This window comes from Akebia trifoliata, chromosome 14, assembly GCF_017979445.1.
Source record: "Akebia trifoliata isolate Shusen 1 chromosome 14, ASM1797944v1, whole genome shotgun sequence".
In the NCBI taxonomy this organism is placed as follows: domain Eukaryota; kingdom Viridiplantae; phylum Streptophyta; class Magnoliopsida; order Ranunculales; family Lardizabalaceae; genus Akebia; species Akebia trifoliata.
The window spans coordinates 14416504-14434505 of record NC_141388.1 but is presented as its reverse complement, the minus strand read 5'-3'; positions in this window follow the sequence as shown (position 1 = coordinate 14434505).

Below are 18002 nucleotides of genomic sequence, written 5' to 3'. Positions count from 1 at the left end.
TTTGCTGTTTCTTTGGCTTCCTCCCTGATGTTTATCCCATTTTTTTAACAATTTTTGACATTTTCTTGCCCTTGTCATATGGCCAATATCAGTCACTATTGTTTCCTTCATTGCTTCAATCCCTGTGGTTGTGATGATGGTGGTCTCGTAGCTCCAAGGAACTGTCTGGTTGAAGCTATAGGAGAATGGTTTAGGCGAGCCTATGGTTATGGGGGGTGGATCAGGTTTCATGTTGAAGATGAGGAGTGGTGGTGACGATTTGGATGTAGTGGTGGTGGGAGGAGCTATATGAGGATTGTATGGAATGACGAGTGGTGGATGTGTGGATGCAGTGTATGGTATATGAAGAGGGGGTCGAGTTAATCCTTGAGCATTTAGCAGTGTGTAGGGGATAACTAGAGGTGGTCGGGTAGTAATATTTTGATGAATGGGATTGATAGTAAGGTAGGCCAACCTGAGTGGTTGTATTGAATTTTGGGATTAATTTGTTGTGTAGTGGTTAACTGTGCTGACCGTGGACGCCTTTGATTCCTGAGTTAAATAGACCTTGATTTTGGATCCAATTGGAGCCATCAAATCCGAAGGATTGAAGTCGAGTTCTCCGTAGATGACATTTACCCTGTGTCCACTCCCCTTTCCATTATGAGTAGGTAGGGGGTTTTGATTGATATTCTGTTGTTGGGACGAGTTGGCAGGTCCATCTAATATGAGTGCCCTTTTGTCGATCAGGTTCTGTACTTGATGCTTGAGCTACCAGCATTGATCTGTAGAGTGCCCTGGAGCACCCATGTGAAATTCACAAAATAAGCTTGGATTGTATCCTGGTCCCTTTTCAACTTCTGGGTTTGGTGGTCGTTTCATGAGGTACTCTCCCCTGAGCAAGATCTGGAGTAATTCTGATAGCGTTATTAGAAACTGAGTAAGCACTCTATTTACTCTGTTAGGCCACGCTTGCTGACCTTGCCCATACTGTGGTGCCACTGGTGGAGGATTTGCCCTGAACTGGTTCTGAGGTACGGGGTTCCAGACTAACGGAGGTGCCGGAGCCTAAGAAGTTGATGGAGCTTGTGGTCTCGGTGCAAGTGCTGGAATGAAGAGGGGTCGGTTTGGTTGTACATTGTTAACCTGTGTTTCTTTTCTCTTCTTTACTACCGACACTGGTTTTCTCTGAGAGGGGATCCCAGCTGCTGTCCCTAAGCTTGTAAAGTCAAATATCAGACTAGTTCGGATCCCATCCTCTACTCAGTCTGTTACCAGTACCAGATTTGAAAATGTGCCCGTAGTGTGCCCCACCAAATGAGTATAATAGGCATACCCTAGTGTCGAAATGAACGTGGTGTTCATCTCTTGTTCGGTCATCGCAGGCCTTACTTATGAGGTTGATTCTCGCCACCTCTGTGCATACTCTTTTACCGTTTCTCTCTGTTTTCTAGTCATCTTGGCCATGTCGTTCCGATCTAGACCAACATTCATGTTGAACTGGTAATTTTGCCAGAACATATCGGCTAGGTCCTGCCAGTTCTTAATAAGTGAGTGATCTAATCCAGAAAACCATTTGAGTGCTGGCCCTGTTAAGCTCCTCTGAAATAGCTGCACCAACAACCTGTCATCATCGTCGTACTGGCACATGGATCCACAGTATAACTTCATATGCGACAGAGGACACTTTACTCCGTTATATTTCTCGAACTTCGGACACTTGAACTTGACCGGTAATTGAGCATTGGGGTAGAAGCAGAGGTCCTTGAATCGAGTTCCACTCATCGTGGTAAGGCCTTTCATTCTTCTCATCTCTTCCTGTAGAGACTCGATTTGTTGAGCCAATTTTTCATCCGTTGCGCTCTTGGCTTCTATAGCCCTGTACTCACATTCATCGTTAGGAATGACTACAGGGGGTGGTCGATTCTGTGGAATATAGAGTGGAGGCCCCTGGTATTCAGGCATTACAGGCGGCATGGTGGTCTGTGGTCCTTGGGGAGGTTGTTCGGGTAAGTCCTGATTTGATCCAGATGCGTGTTGTTGTATTGTTTGGACTTGTAGGATGCTGGCATTGGCTAACACAGTACTCATTATTTTTTCTTGCCTCTCGATTATTTTCAATAATGCTATAATTTGTGGATCGATGCCTGACGTTTCGGTTACTAAGGGTTGTGCGGGTTCAGAAGAACTCATGGTAACTATAGTTAATTCCAGAAAATATGGAGGCACTTCTGCCTGCTTGTATTCCTTTCGCTTGGCCACCTGTGGGTACAGAAGACCAAGCGTTACTATCTTGTTTAGAAAAAATGAAGATGCATGATGTTTTATTAGATCAGGTAAAATTGTTTATTATGAGTTTTAACGAAAAAATAATTTCTCGACGTGGAGCCGGCATCAACACGGAGTTGGTAAAATATTTTATAAAAGAATTACATCAGCACGAAGTTGGCATTGACGCGGAGTCGATAAAATATTTTTTTTAAAACGGAATTAACTCAGTGTGGAGCTGGCATCGACACGGAGTCAGCATCAACCCAGAGTTGGCATCAGCACGGAACTGGCATCGACACGGAGTCGAGAAAACATTTTGAAAGCGAAATTATCTCAGCACGGAGCTGGCATCGACACGAAGTCGGCATCAACACGGAGTTGGCATTAACACGGAGCTGGCATCGACACGGAGTCGAGAAAATATTTTGAAAAATAATTTCATCAGCACGGAGCTGGCATCAACACGGAGTCGGGAAAATATTTTGAAAAAATAATTTCATCAACACGGAACTGGCATCGACACGGAGTTGGTATGAACACGGAGTTGGCATCAGCATGGAACTGGCATCGACACGGAATCGAAAAAATATTTTGAAAAAGTAATTTCATCAACACAGAGCTGGCATCGACACAGAGTCGGGAATATATTTTGAAAAAGTAATTTCATCAGCACAGTGCTGGCATTGACACGGAGTCGGAAAAATATTTTGAAAAAGTAATTTCATCATCACGGAGCTGGCATTGACACAGAGTCAGAAAAATATTTTGAAAGCGAAATAATCTCAGCACGAAGCTGGCATCTACACGAAGTCGGCATCAACACGGAGTTGGCATCAGCACGAAGCTGGCATCGACACGGAGTCGGGAAAAAACATTTTGAAAAGTAATTTCATCAGCACGGAGCTGGCATCGACACAGAGTCTGGAAAATATTTTTTTAAAAGCGAAATTATCTTAACATGGAGCTGGCATCGACACGGAGTCGGCATCAACACGAAGTTGGCATCAGCATGGAGCTGGCATCGACACGGAATCGATAAAATGTTTTTTTTTAACGAATTACGTCAGCACGGAGCTGGCATCTACACGGAATAGGCATCAACACGGAGTCGGCATCAACACGGAGTTAGTAAAATGCTTTGAAAATAGAATTATCTCAGCACGGAGCTGGCATCAACACGGAGTTGGCATCAACAAGGAGTTGGCATTAGCACGGAGCTGGCATCGACACGGAGTTGGGAAAATATTTTGAAAAAGTAATTTCTGAGATAAATCGAGTTGGAACACCCATGTTTTTTATAGCCTCCAATTCAGTTCTCTGAAATCACCGTCGGCCAGGCAGATCTCTAAGGAAGAGGCAGCGCACAATGACACTTTTAAATCACCTTATTCCCTGAATAGACATAGTCTATCCCCCTCATATCAACAGGGTAAGATCTTTCTAGGCACCGATTTTGATCAAGGACTGCAATCGATACTTCTTAAAATCTTTTTATTTTTTTTTATTTTTTTATTTTAGAGAGTTGAATGCATTTGAGTTGATTGATTGGTCGTCATCTATGTTAGATTATGAACTTGGTTCGAAATTGGATCTGGATTCGACTTGTAGTGGATCTGGGTTTTAGACCTAGTCGAAACGGATCTGGGTAACGGACCCAGTTGAAAAGGGTTTATATCTGGGTCGTGGACCCAGTTGGTATGGATGTAGATTTGGGTCGAGGATCCAGTTGAAAATGGATTTGGGATGTGGACCTAGTTGAATTGGATCTGGGTCGGGGACCTAATTGAGATGGATCTAGGTCGTAAACCCAGTTGGATTGAATCTGGGTCTGGGTCGTGGACCCAGTTGGATTGGAACTAGGTCATGAACCCAGTTGAAAATGGTTCTGGGTCGTGGACCTAGTTGGATTGGATCTGGATTGTAAACCCAGTTGAAAATGGGTCTTGGTCGTGGATCCAGTTAGATTGGATCTGGGTCGTGAACCCAGTTGAAAATGGGTCTGGGTCGTGGACCCAGTTGGATTGGATCTAGGTTGTAAACCCAATTGAAAATAGATCTGGGTCGTGGACCCAGGTGGATTGGATCTGGGTTGTGAACCCAGTTGAAAATGGTTCTGGGTCATGGACCCAATTGGATTGGATCTAGGTTGTAAACCTAGTTGAAAATTAGTCTGGGTCGTGGACCCAGTTGGATTGAATCTGGGTCGTGGATCCAATTGAACATGGGTCTGAGTCGTGGACCTAGTTGGATTGGATTTGGGTCGTAAACCCAGTTGAAAATGGGTTTGGGTCGTGGACCCAATTGGATTGGATCTAGGTCATAAACCCAATTGGTATGGATATGGATCTGGGTCGAGGACCTAGTTTGAGATAGATCTAGGTCGTGAACCCAGTTGTATTAGATCTGGGTCGTGGACCCAATTAAAAATGTATCTGGATCATGGACCTAATTGAAATGGGTATGGATCTAGTCGTGGATCCAATTTGAAATGGATTTGGGTCGAAGACGCATTTGAGATGGATCTGGGTCGTGGACCTAGTCTGAGTGGTGCGGGTCGTGGACCCATTTAAATCGATATGGGTCGTAGTCCCATTTTTTATGATTGGTGATGGATGGTAACGGATTTGATTGTAGGCGAGGTTGATAGTATACCATGTTAAGTAGGGTCAAATTTGATCGATAGAATGCATGCGAGTTCTATTTTGATCAAATAAAGAAAAACGGCAAGAAGTAGGCCCTAAGTTTAATAAAAAAAATAATTCATTTAAACATTTTCAAGCCTTAAACATCAAAAGAAAAATAAACCCGAGAACAAAAGTTGTCAAGTCTGATGTCGGGAACAAAATGAGTAAAAAAATTTTTTTTTTTAATTTAATCCGTGTTTCAAACACGGTTGGACATAAAATACACCGAACCGTACTTGAAATACGGACTAGTACGAATTTTTGGTTAAATTTTTTTTTTTTTTTTTTTAAAGTTTGTTAGTTCAAAATGAGGCACATTGCCTCTGATTTTTGGCTTGAGCTAAAAAAAAAGTTACATTTTTTCATTTTTTTCATTTTTTATATTTTTTGATAACATGCATGATAAAATAAAGAAAAAACTGATTTTTTTCCTTCTTACTAAGGGAATAAGTAAAGAAAATACATACCCCTAAGCCTATACAACTTGCCATTGTGGCTTACAACTTGGGCTTCGAGGCCCGATAACAACTTGCACAATTACAACCTTGCTTGGGGGTCGATGTAATGTTGGAAACTCGTGTCCTAGATTGTCTAGTCGAGAAAATGCATGCGACTTAATAGGTGGCTTCACGGCTACCCAATCTTCAAACCTCGATGCACCGAAGTACACATGTCATTTATTGGTGATCGGGTTTAATATGTTCATTCCCGACACTTGAAATAACGATCTCAAGCCATGGAACTACTAAGCATCGGAGCTAAGTATATTGAGGGTAGGGTGGCTTGTGAAGTGGACTATGCTTGTATGTGCACGTGCCATTTTTTTTTCATTTCTTTTCATCGACTCCCTTACAAACATGTAACAAAAACAACATAAGTAAATAAATATTACAATTTGGACTTGAAAGATAAAAAAAATAAAAATAAGAAAATAAGAGACAAACAACAAACAAACAATGTTAGTAAGCAAAACTCTTTTTTTTATCAAGAAGACCGAGTTATCACGAGGGGTGAACCATAAGTCCCCAGTGGAGTCGTCAGTTGTAGATACATAAATTTCGTCATTACGACGACCATATCTACGATGGTTTGGAGTCGCCACTATTCATGTTGTAAGTGGGTGTGAATGGTCACCCGATGTATATTTTTCAAAAATGACATTTTTGGCATTTTAGTGACTCTCGATGGATAAGGGGTGATCAAACTTTAAGTTTCGGGTAAGCGGCTCAGTTGGAGAAAAGAGAAGGTGTTGGGCAACCTTTTCTCCTCGCCACGTGACGGTAACCTATACGCAACTCGGTCATTTGATTTTTTTTAAAAAGGTAAAAAATAATGTGCCACGTGTCGTGCATTTGTACCCTAAAGAGGGATTTATTTTCGGCTCGATCATAGGATCATCTCATTGAAAGAGATGATCATAATGGATCATTTGCATTGAGGTCCATTCATCCCAAGTCCATTTGAAATAAAATGATGAGAATAGGGGATGATAGAATAGGGAGGAGGAGAGGGTAGAGAGAAAAAGGGGGGTTATTCTTATTGCACCCACCTTGAAGCTTCAAGATTTTTTTTTCTTTTTATCTCCTTCCTTCTTCTTCTTCTATGTCTTCTTCAGTTGAGTGACTGGTGAGTTACGAGAATGTAACTCTTTTGAGGTTAGTGTGAGAGAGTAGTGAAGAGATGAGTAGAGAGTTGAGAGTAGAGTAATTTTTGTGAGAGTTGGGAACCATTTTTGGGAAGAGAAGGGGGATTTTTATAGATGTGGGGAGGGTATTTTAAGGGTATAATGGGGTGAAGTATGGGAGAGTAGAGAATGACATGTTTTAAAGGTGGGGGTATGAAATTTAGAGTGGGATTGAGGGTAATTTTGTAATGAGTGAAAATGGGTGAGGTTTTGATCCAAATGATTTTGATCTTATCCAAACCATTTGAGTGGAGTGTTTGGTGAGGTGAGATAATGAGTGTTTAAGAGGGTGGTTGGTTGATTGGTGGTGTTTAGTTTAAGAGAATGGAGGGTGTAAGAAGGTGGTTGGGAGGGTAAGAGAGGTGGTGACAAGATGTGTGGATGTTAAGGGTTTGGATTTAATTGATGGGAGAGATTGAGTATTTGATTTGAGATGATGGGTGTAGGTTTAGGTTGTAGAGATAGATTTATAGGAAATGATGATAGTATATTAGAAGGAGGTATAATGATGATAGGTTAGGGGGAGGTGTGGGTTGATGTGTTTGAATTGAGAGAATATAGGTTAGGGAGTTATGAGGGTAGGTTAGGGGAGTATAGGTTGATGGTGTTTGATTTGAGAGAATGGAGGTTTATAGGAAGTAATGAGGGTAAGTTAGGAGAGAGTGTGGGTTGATGTGTTGATTTGAGAGAAAAGGTGATGGGTTGATGTGTGGGTAAATGAGGTTTAAAAAAAATTAATGGGATAGGTAGTTGGATGAGGGAGGTGAAATGGGGTGATGACATGTGTCATCTTTTGATGATAAAAGGGTGATTAGTTGATGTGGGTTGTGGTTTATGGATTAAGGTTGTGGGTTGGATAATGAATTAGATATGATAACAATTTGTGGGCTTTGTAGTGTTGGGCTTGGGTTTTAGAAATGGTTTTGGGTTTTAGGAATTGGTTGAGGCTTATTTTGGAATGGATTTTGAGGGTGTAGGTTGGTTTTAGATTGTAGGTAGTGTGGGATTAGGTTTAGGTTAGGGTTAAGATGGGAAATCGATTTTTGTAGATTTAAGGGTTTATGGGCCTTAGGTGGGCTTAGGTTTTTTTTTTTTATTCGGAGATGGAGCGGTAAAGGGATAGGTGTGGTAGGCATCCCGAGTCTCGTTTTTTAATTTTATTTATTTTTTTTTGTGATTGTTGAAATCATTGGTTTGATCAAGATGCCACGTGTTGGCAAATCGGACTTTTCAGGGCCCGTCGGTGAATTTTATTGAGAATTTGTTATTTTTTATTTTGGAATGGTGTAGTGAATATTGGGAAACCGTAGGGTAGGCCAAGTCTTTTGGTGGGCCTCCTAGACCATTAAGAGGTCTTATGGGCGTTGGTTCGATCAAAAAGTCACTTTTTAGTGATTTGGGCTTTTGAGGTCCGGTGGCGAATCCTATTAAAAAATCAATATTTTTAGGCCCTTTCAAGTGTGGGCCCGTTCAAATTGGGGTGTCTACATGGAGTACATAGTTAAAATTGAAGTTTTTGGACCTTTAAATGATGAAATCCAAGTAGATTTCCATCAAATTCTCAAGCTTACAAAAAATCCAATAAACACTTACTTCTAGTAGTGATTTGTTTATTGTCTTGATTTGCTTATTTTCAAAAATAAAACTATGGTTCTTTACTCTCTTAACTTCTATAATCACTTCTAATCTCAGAAAACACTAGAAAAAATAGTTTTCAAACTTTATTTATGGTCATATTCGTAATCATCTTTGAATTGGAAGGACAAAGTGCCTAACACATTTCTTGTCTCTCAACCAAACCTCTTTACTTATGACTCTAGCTAGACCTTTACCTTATCATTGAAAGTGAGTCACTACAAGTCTAAAATAAATTTTAAAACTTATTTTAGTGGTGTCCATTCACATATAAACTCTTTGAATGATGGCGACTCCAAAACCTAAGTAGATGAGCTTAAACCTTCAAAGGTTTTAAAACCCACATATCTACATGATGGTTAAGTGGTTTCCATATGGATCGAAAAATATATCATTTCTAATTCTATGATGGGCTGAACTAGGGGTTAATTGTTATTTAAGTGGAGTTGTCCCCACCTCATACACAACCCATTAAGTATTCTCTTAAGTTTTCCCATCGACAAAGTTATGTATAGAGGCGTGGGTAATGTGCCACTATTGAAGATGTTTTGTGTTGTAGATTGTTCATTGAGATCATCAAATTTCAACCATACTTGATTGAATTGAAGTTCTTGAAAAATTTATATCTAATCTTCACATATTGCTATAAAAATGTGAATTAAACCATATTCCTTGATGAGATTCAGTTGAAGAAATAATGACAAGATGTGTTGGCTCAATATCTATGATTTTTTTATTATTTTGCATTAACAATTAGTATTAGAGTCGTGATTGTAACTCTCACATTTAATTGTTCATCTTGATTTATTAAAATTGTGGACTTGGTATTGTAAACACCCCATTTTTGCACTCACCTGATTAATTAACTCGTCAACCCGATCGCAACAATTCTCAATGATGGATAATTATTCCAACACTTTATTTTGTTACCAAATATGTTTCAAAAATCCAGATAAGGTATCTCGAACTGACAAAACCTTAGAAACCACGCTATGCTAGGAAAATACGACCCCATAAACAAAAAAATCATCATCATGCAGACCAAAAAATAAGCTTCACGATAAAAATCACTAAAAATGATCAAATTACCAAAATACCCCTAACATCAAAACAACCCTAGAGCCTATGTTACGCTTAGGAAAACTCATTCAAACACATAAAATAACAAATCGAAATCAAATAGATCATTTCGTCAATTTTCAAAGAATTTGACAAAATTACGAAAATGCCCCTCATAAAGTTGTCAACCATTTCATACAAAAAATTTCATAAATGACAAAAACCAACATTTCCATTGAATTTCTTATGAAAAACTGATTCCAAAACATCATGGAACATTGAAAAACGACTTAAAATGCAAAAAATTCTCTCCGAGGTCAAAACGATAATTTTACAATTTTAATAATTAAAATTTTTAAAATTAATAAATAAACTATTAAATAATGTAAAGTGAAATATTAATAAAATTAATTTAAAATTTTGAATAAAAAAATCAATCAATCAGGCTTTCAGGAAAAATTGTTGATGGTTGCCAGGATATTTATTCAAGGACCCCTCCATCTGAGGGCTCAAAGAATTAAAGATATAATAAAAGAGGGTTCTCTAAAAATTAAAGTCAATTAAGTAAGACTAAAGTCAATCTTAAAGTTAATCAAGTAAGGCTAAAGTCAAGATATTAAAAGTCAACCAAGAAAGACTAAAGTCAAAATCCTAATCTAAACTAATCAAGTTAATCTCATAAGACTAAAGTCAAAACCCTAAATCAAAATCCTAATCTAAACTAATCAAGTCAATCTCATAAGACTAAAGTCAAAACCCTAAATCAAAATCCTAATCTAAACTAATCAAGTCAATCTCATAAGACTAAAGTCAAAACCCCAAATCAAAACTCTAACCCTAAATCAAAACCATAATCTAAACTAATCAAGTCAATCTCATAAGACTAAAGTCAAAACCCTAATTAAAATCATAAAAGAAACCCTAATCAAACTCTAATTCTTCTAAAAAACTTTATAAATAGGAACCTCCAAACCCTATTTTCGTATCAAATCAAAAATCCTAAGAGAAGTAGGTCAAAAAGCTTTCCTAGCCTCCCACAAACCCTAATTTTGAAGTCCCAACTCCTTACCTAACACCCATACTTCGATTTTAGCCTGAAAAACACCTAAAAACCCTTCAAAAACACTCTAAAATCGATAATAAAATTCGAAGAATCTAGATCTAAGGAAGAGATACATTGCCTCGGAGATCCGGAATCAGATCCGGAGATAGAACGAAATAAGGAGTACGGTACAAGGATCAGTTTTATCAAATCTGAGGGAATAGAATCGCTGCGTTCGAAGGTAAAATCTCTTTTATCTTTCTATCTAGGTTTTGTTAGCAATACAATCTTATTTGGGATAAGTAGAGACCGGTATTGGCCAGGCGGGGTTGGTGTCTAACACCTTCCAACCCCGTAATGTGATCCCTGGATTCAATTTTTCTTTAGTAGATTAGTTTCTTTATCCATTTAGAGTCAGTATTCGATTCCTAGATCGTAATAACTAGGTGACGACTCCCAAACCTCAAGGGTCAAAAATGGATCCGCCTACCCCGCAGATCGAGGGCGCTTTCAGGTATATCTACGTGATTTTCAAGTCCAAAGATCACCACTATGTGGATTTGGAGTCGCCACCATTCTTTTATAGAAAAATGTGTAAATGGATACCTGAAATATGATTTTGAGAAAAATAGATTGTTTTCTTTATAGTGACTCTCATATGGATTTGGACAATGATCCACCTAAGATCTAGGTAAGGATTTGATTAGAGAGAGGGGAAAGTGTTAGGCACCCCTCTCTCTCCACCAAAAGGTAGTAGCCTTAAGAAACTTGGTCATTTTCAGATAAATAAATAAAAATAAAAAATTTGATTAAATAATGGTTTTGTGTCCTCAGATGCGAAGGACTTTTGATATCGACTTAAATTGTGAAGGTCATCTCATTAAGAAAAGATATCATTCCATATTTTTGCTTTAAAAGAATAAGTTTGTGCAAAAAATTGGCTTTGCAGTTGTGGGTCTAAGCACTTTTAGCCTCAAAACAAGTTTTGTGGTGTGTGCACGAAATATTTAAGGGTTTAAAATAATTTTTTTTTTTTAAAGTAACTACAACCCCTACACTTTCGAGAAGATCAAAGTTAGATCTATCGAAGATAAGAGAAGGTATACATTACATCTTAGGAGTTTTTTAAAATTGAAATTAAAGAAATGAGGGAGGGGAAGATAGAAGAGGGAGATAGAGATGGAAAGAAAGGAAATGGAACTTACATAATCTTAAAATACCATATCCCATACCCATCTTAAAGCTTGAATATTTTCTTTATTCTTTCTTAGTAGAAATACGTAGAATTCATTTTTTGTTTTAAGTAGAAGAGAGTAAAGATACTAGTAGAGATTTTTATGGGGTTTTAGAGTGAAATTGATATGAGATGAGATTTGATGGGGCTTGAGAGCAAGAGAGATTTATAGAAATGAGAGTTAAGAGAGGTTCAAACATAGATTTTTCAAAAGATGAGGGGGTTTTATAGGTTTTGAAGATGGCTTTTGGGATTAAAAATGTCAAAATAGAAGATTAAGGGAGAATGACATGAGGTTTAGGCATGAGATGTTTGTCATTTTCAAGTTGGGGAGGGATAATTTGGTAAAAGATGGTGGATGGGGTTACTTTTGATCCAAATCCATGGATAAAATCCAATTGGGTTGGTTTGGCAACCTATTCCTAAGTTAAGTGTTGGTTAAGGTTGAGGGATGTGGTTGTTTGATTAAAAGAATGGTTATATAAGGGATTATGTGGTTAGATTTTGGGATGGTGAGTTTGGTGGTGATGTAAAATCCCAAGTTTTTTAATCGTATTTCGAGGAAAAATAAATAGTGAAAATTTAAAAAAAATTTAAAAGTAAGAATTAGGGTAAAACTTTAGGATTTTGTTCTGGTCATTGTTAGTAAAATCTGACCTCATCATTGAATTCAAAATAATCGAAAAACATACTTTAGCTTATAAGCACGCTCAAATGCGAGTCCGAACAGAAAAGTTACAAAATCCTTGATTTTCAAGTCGGACAAGGCTAAAATAATGACTTTTTGTTAGAGTAAGAATTTTTAAAATTCGATTACACATTGGATTTGTAATGAAAAATTATAGAAAATGAACTATTTACTTGTCATTTTTTGAGCCTAGAAAGTCAAATTATCGTAAAAAAAAATGAAAATGACGTCAATTTTAGGATCCTATCGGACCGAAAAAGTAATTTTTTGTTAAAGATATAATTTTTAAAATTTGATAAACCATTAAATCTGGAATGAAAAATTAGACAAAATAGAGTATTCATTGTCACTTTTAGAGTTTGGACAGTCAAGTTATCGTCAAATGAAACAATAAGTAAAATATCGATTTCATCCTGTACTTATATAAATAATTTTTTTTAATAAAAAATACTATTCATTATAATGTTAAATCGTCCAAAACCAGCCGTAACATTTAACAAAAAATTAGTTTTTCTTTCGATCTTCAAACTTCGATTCGTCACAAACGATTCGTCTTCGACCTTTGATGTAGAAGAAAAAATCGTCCGCAGCCTCGTTCTCTACAAAAGCCACCTAATTTCCTTTCATTTTCTCTTCTTTTTCACCCCATATCGTCAAAAATCAGTTGTAGATGATATGGAAGTTTCGAAACTTCGATCCTAGATTTCATCTATTTTAAGGCAAAATCGTCATCTGTTACAAAAGGGAGAAATGATGACGACATCGAGATCTTCGAAACCACTGGGTTAAATTCAAAAATTAGTCACCTCGAAATTTGATCTGCTTCGATTTCCGTGTCAATCTTCTATATTTTTACGCACGTGTTTCAATTATGTCGCTTAGAGATTTGTAAAAACTCAATTTCTATTGGTAATTGTAGATTTATGAAAATTACATTTATGATTTTTATCGTAAATTTGTATTGGGTTTAAAAAAATATATAATTCTTTTCTTTATTTCAAATGCACGTCTGAACCTTTATATTTGATTTGTTTTATTGTATTTTATAATAAATTATATGTAGGTAGGACATTTCATTGGGTTATTTCCGTTAGTTGGGTCTTGGGCATCGTTCAGACCTCGTTTTGATTTAAGTTTTGTAATTTTTCAATATTATTGATAAAAATGAATTTCATAGTTGGAAAAAATGATTTAATATTCAATGAACTCATATTGAGTTGATGAATATTAGAAAGTGGATATTTTTTTCGAGAGATTGAAAACTGTAAATATATATATATATATATATATATATATATATGAAACGGTAAAATGTAAGTCACACCCGAGGGGTGATGTCTGCATTTTACATTGTAATGCTTTGTGTTGGTTGATGAACGGATATCCAGGGATAATAATATTGGACTTTGAGATCCCACAAATTCAACAGAAACCATCATGTCAAATTGTCAACCTCATCATTCTTCAAAACCTTGGAAACGTGCCATGTGAAGCACTTGCTTTTCGTTGAACAAAATATGGTAATTTCAACGTCTACGACTTTGAATCATCTCGTTTGTGAGAAACATGTGTCTTGTAGTAGAACAAAGGCATTTCAATTGCCAACGATAACCACAACCCAAAAATCTCTAATAAACGTTACTAAAATGGACAGTTTGCAAATCAAATAAATAGTCTGATTGTTATGACTTTTAGTCAGGCCGTCTTAATACAAGTTGAAGCCCAAGGTAAAAATTTTAAATCATTTTTTTTTTTTACATATATTTAATATTTAATATATTATTATAATTCTCAACATAATAACTATTTTTTTGTTTTCATTTGTTTGAGATGCAAATCTACTAAACATTTAGGGACATAATCCAATATTAGATAGGATAATATGGCTAACCCTTACAGAAAGAAACAAATTTCAAAAGAAAATTCAATATAGAATTTTAAAATCAAAAACCAAAAATCAAAAGTCAAAAATAATAACAATAATGCAATTGAAATTGAAGACATACATCCCTTGACCACAATCTTCTAAATAAACTAATGGAAAAGATAATAAAAAAAATCATTTATTTTCTTCTCAAAATTAATCATCTACTTTAACCTTCAAACCTTAAAGACAAGATAAGATGTTAAGTATAAAACAATGAAAATTTGGACAGAAAAATCTAGGGTTTTGTACAATGGGCTAAGGCAAGGGAGAAAAAGGTGGTCTGAAAACAAGGTTCAATAGATTGAAAATGACTAATTTTGGGTTGTAAATAATTTAGGATTTTTCAAAAAATAGTAAATAATGGAATTCTGAGTAGAATTATCTAGTATTTTTGGTAGAAAAATCTAAATTTTTTTGTAAACAATTATTGCTAGCTTGAAAACAAGGAATTGAAAAATAGGTTGATTAGAATAAAAAAATATATAACAAAATTTTAAGAGCTTGAAGATGATTAGTTTCGAAAAGAAAAATTGAGGATTTTGACTAGAGATTGAAGATTGAGGTGTTTTGTTTAAAAAATACAAGGGTTTCTAAATACTCAGCCAAAGTCGGTTGGGGGGGGGGGGGGATGTCTAAATAATTTTTTTTTTCTTTTGATAAAATCCAACATTGGATAAAGATCAAAAGGATTTTATTTTTTTAATCTGAGTTTTTCCATGAAATCTAGAGGCATGTGGTGTTGGATTACTAATTTGATAATCCATTTGACCAAAACAGCTCTTTGTAAGGCTTATAATCTTTACTAAGATAGTAAGGAAAGTGTTTTTCTTAGAAAATTTCTTCCATAATCTTCCTTTCTAGATTGATCCCATGATCTCATGAATCCATAATTATTTGATTCTTATACATTCGTGGCATCAGTTGAATTTTCTTGTGTCCCCCAAATTATTAAAAAAAAGAATGACTTGTCTCTCTTCTGGTTCTTATTATTAGTTTTTTTTTTAAGTTTTGAAATTTTGAATTTTTTTATTCTTTCTGCGTTACAGTTCAACTAAATAACAAGAAAACAGATTTCCGTTTGGTGATTTCGTGAAAAAGATTACTTTCAAGAAAATGATTTTTCAAATGAGTTCCACCCAACCTTCACCTAAACTTTCTCCATGTGTAAGAATTCTGAATAATTCCATTTCTTTCCAAACGAAGGTGATGAGACTTTTTTCTCCATTTACAAAAAAAAGTCAACAATTTTTTTTATTTTTTTCCATCCATACATTCTTAACTCTAACGTGGCCCACGTTGGTCCATAACATTTTGTTGAAAATTGGAAAGTTTTTCTCAAAAATACCCATAATTTTTTTTAAAATTAAAATACCTTCGTATTCCAATTTTCAAAGTGTATTTATTACGCTTTAATGTCTGCCCTTAGGGCACATTAATAAGACCCATTATAACTATGATCAGAAAAATCTTGGAGCATGATTTAATGGTCATTTTTAAAAGGTTAATATTACACGGATCAACTCTTATGTTTGGATTTTTCCTTAGGGTATGTATGATTGCATGATAAATTAAATTAAAAAGCTATTTTCTTAAGAAAATATCATTCATTGCGTGTTCAATTGCATGTTTTTGAGAGAGATTTCTCAAAAAACATGAGTTTTTTTTTATTATTATTATTTATTTACCAAACTGAGAAAATATTTGTCAACCAATCCTTACGAAAATAATTTTTCTATTACATCCACATTGAAAATTAAACAAAGACCATGGTAAATTCGTGTTACTAAATGACGCCTTATTTCGTATTATTGGTTATAAAAGTAATATTGATGATGATGCAATAGGAAGGAATGCACATAGGTTTTAATATAAAAACATATTCAAAGGGTGATTATTTGAACATGAAAATTTAAGGGACTCAAATCATCTAGATAATTTAGTGCCCACTTTCCAACAATGACGACCTAATTACTTCATTTTATCCTTTGGAACATTCTATTGTTTAACTACATTTCACCAATAAGGCAAGTTTTTCTTCAAGTAACTTTAATATTCACACACAAGGACCGTTCACTTCAACACTATTCACTTAATAAACATAAACAAAATAAAATATACTTCTATATGTTTTTCACATTTTATTGGATTGTACCACCACTACAACATTTTTGGCCTACAACGATTGTTTATAATAGCAGATACTTTTATCCACCTCTATAAATATGTTTATTGCAGTGGACAATTTTATCCGTCACTAGAAATCGATTTTTTTGCAACTGATAATTCTACCCACCGTTATAGGGATTCCCATACACCCCGCTTTACTTATTCAGTGCATATAGCCATGGATTACGTTGTCCGCCACCATAAAAATCACTTTTTTAAAATAATAACTTATATTTAGTGATGAGTTCTATTATGAATTTTTTTTTTTAAATTATCATATAGCAGCAGATTATTTTATCCGTCACTATAAACATTCTCAATTTTTTTGATAAAACAATTTTAAAATTGAATATAGCGGCGAATTATTTTATCCGTCACTACAAAAATCAAAATTTTTAAATAAAAACATATATGTTGTGATGAGTTCTATTTATCAACCTTTAAAAAAAAAAAAAATTTGAACTATACCAGCGGTGGTTTATCCGCCACTCTAAACATTCAATATTTTAAATAAACATTTCGATTGAAAATTGAATGTAGTAGCGGATTACTGTATCCGCCAGTATAAAAAATTAAAACTTTTAAATAAAAACTTATATTTAATGATGAGGTCTGTTTATCAATTTTTTTAAAATTATAATATAGCAGCGGATTATTGTATCCGCCACTATAAACATCCAATTTTTCCGATTTAAAATTGAATATAGCAGCAGATGATTTTATCCGCCACTATAAAAACAAAAAAATTTAAATAAAACTTATATTTAGTGGTGAATTCTGTTTATCAATTTTTTTTAAAATTTAATTAATTGAAATTTGACATATTGCAACGGATCTGAAGCTCCGCCCCTATACTATTTGATTAAAACTAGCCTATAGCAGCGGATAATAATATATGCCGCTATATGTTATATATTTTTTTAGTAATTGAAATTTTCCTATTGTAGCGGATATTCATTCCCGTCGCTATATCTTGCATATAATATTAATTTAAAATTTGACCTATTGCAACGGATATGGTGAGCCGCCGCTAATGGTATTACCTTCTACAGTGAAAAGTATTATCTGCTGCTGCATTTAGCGATGGAGGAAGCACCGTCGGATCTTGCTTCTGCTGCTCATCGCCACAATATCTTTTACCGGCGGATAAATAACCATATAGTGGCGAAAATATCCGCCGCTGTAGACCAAAAATGTTGTAGTGCACTATCTAGAACAAGAATGGTCTAGGGATCAACAAATAATTCATCCTAGATCCTTGAGCCAAACCCAAACTATTGGATCAGATTTACAATTACACCCAATCTATTAGCATCCTTAGGGATACAGAAAAAACTTCCCTACTTCTCGAGAGATGTAACAACACCAATTTTTCTGAGATATTATATTCTAAAGCAGTGGTTTGTTAAAGAAATTCTGATGTTTAAGTCAAATTCTTAGTAATCTTTAAAATTAATTGGAATAACATAAAAAATATATATATAGAAAAAGCCTTGGTTTATACAGATGATCTTTCAATGGGGGTAGACACTCATCGGTCTCCTTATATCCCCAGATTCGGAGGGCATCCAGTACTTGACTTAGGACCAAAGACATTAATGATTTTTTTTTCTAATGGGTTCATATATTATTT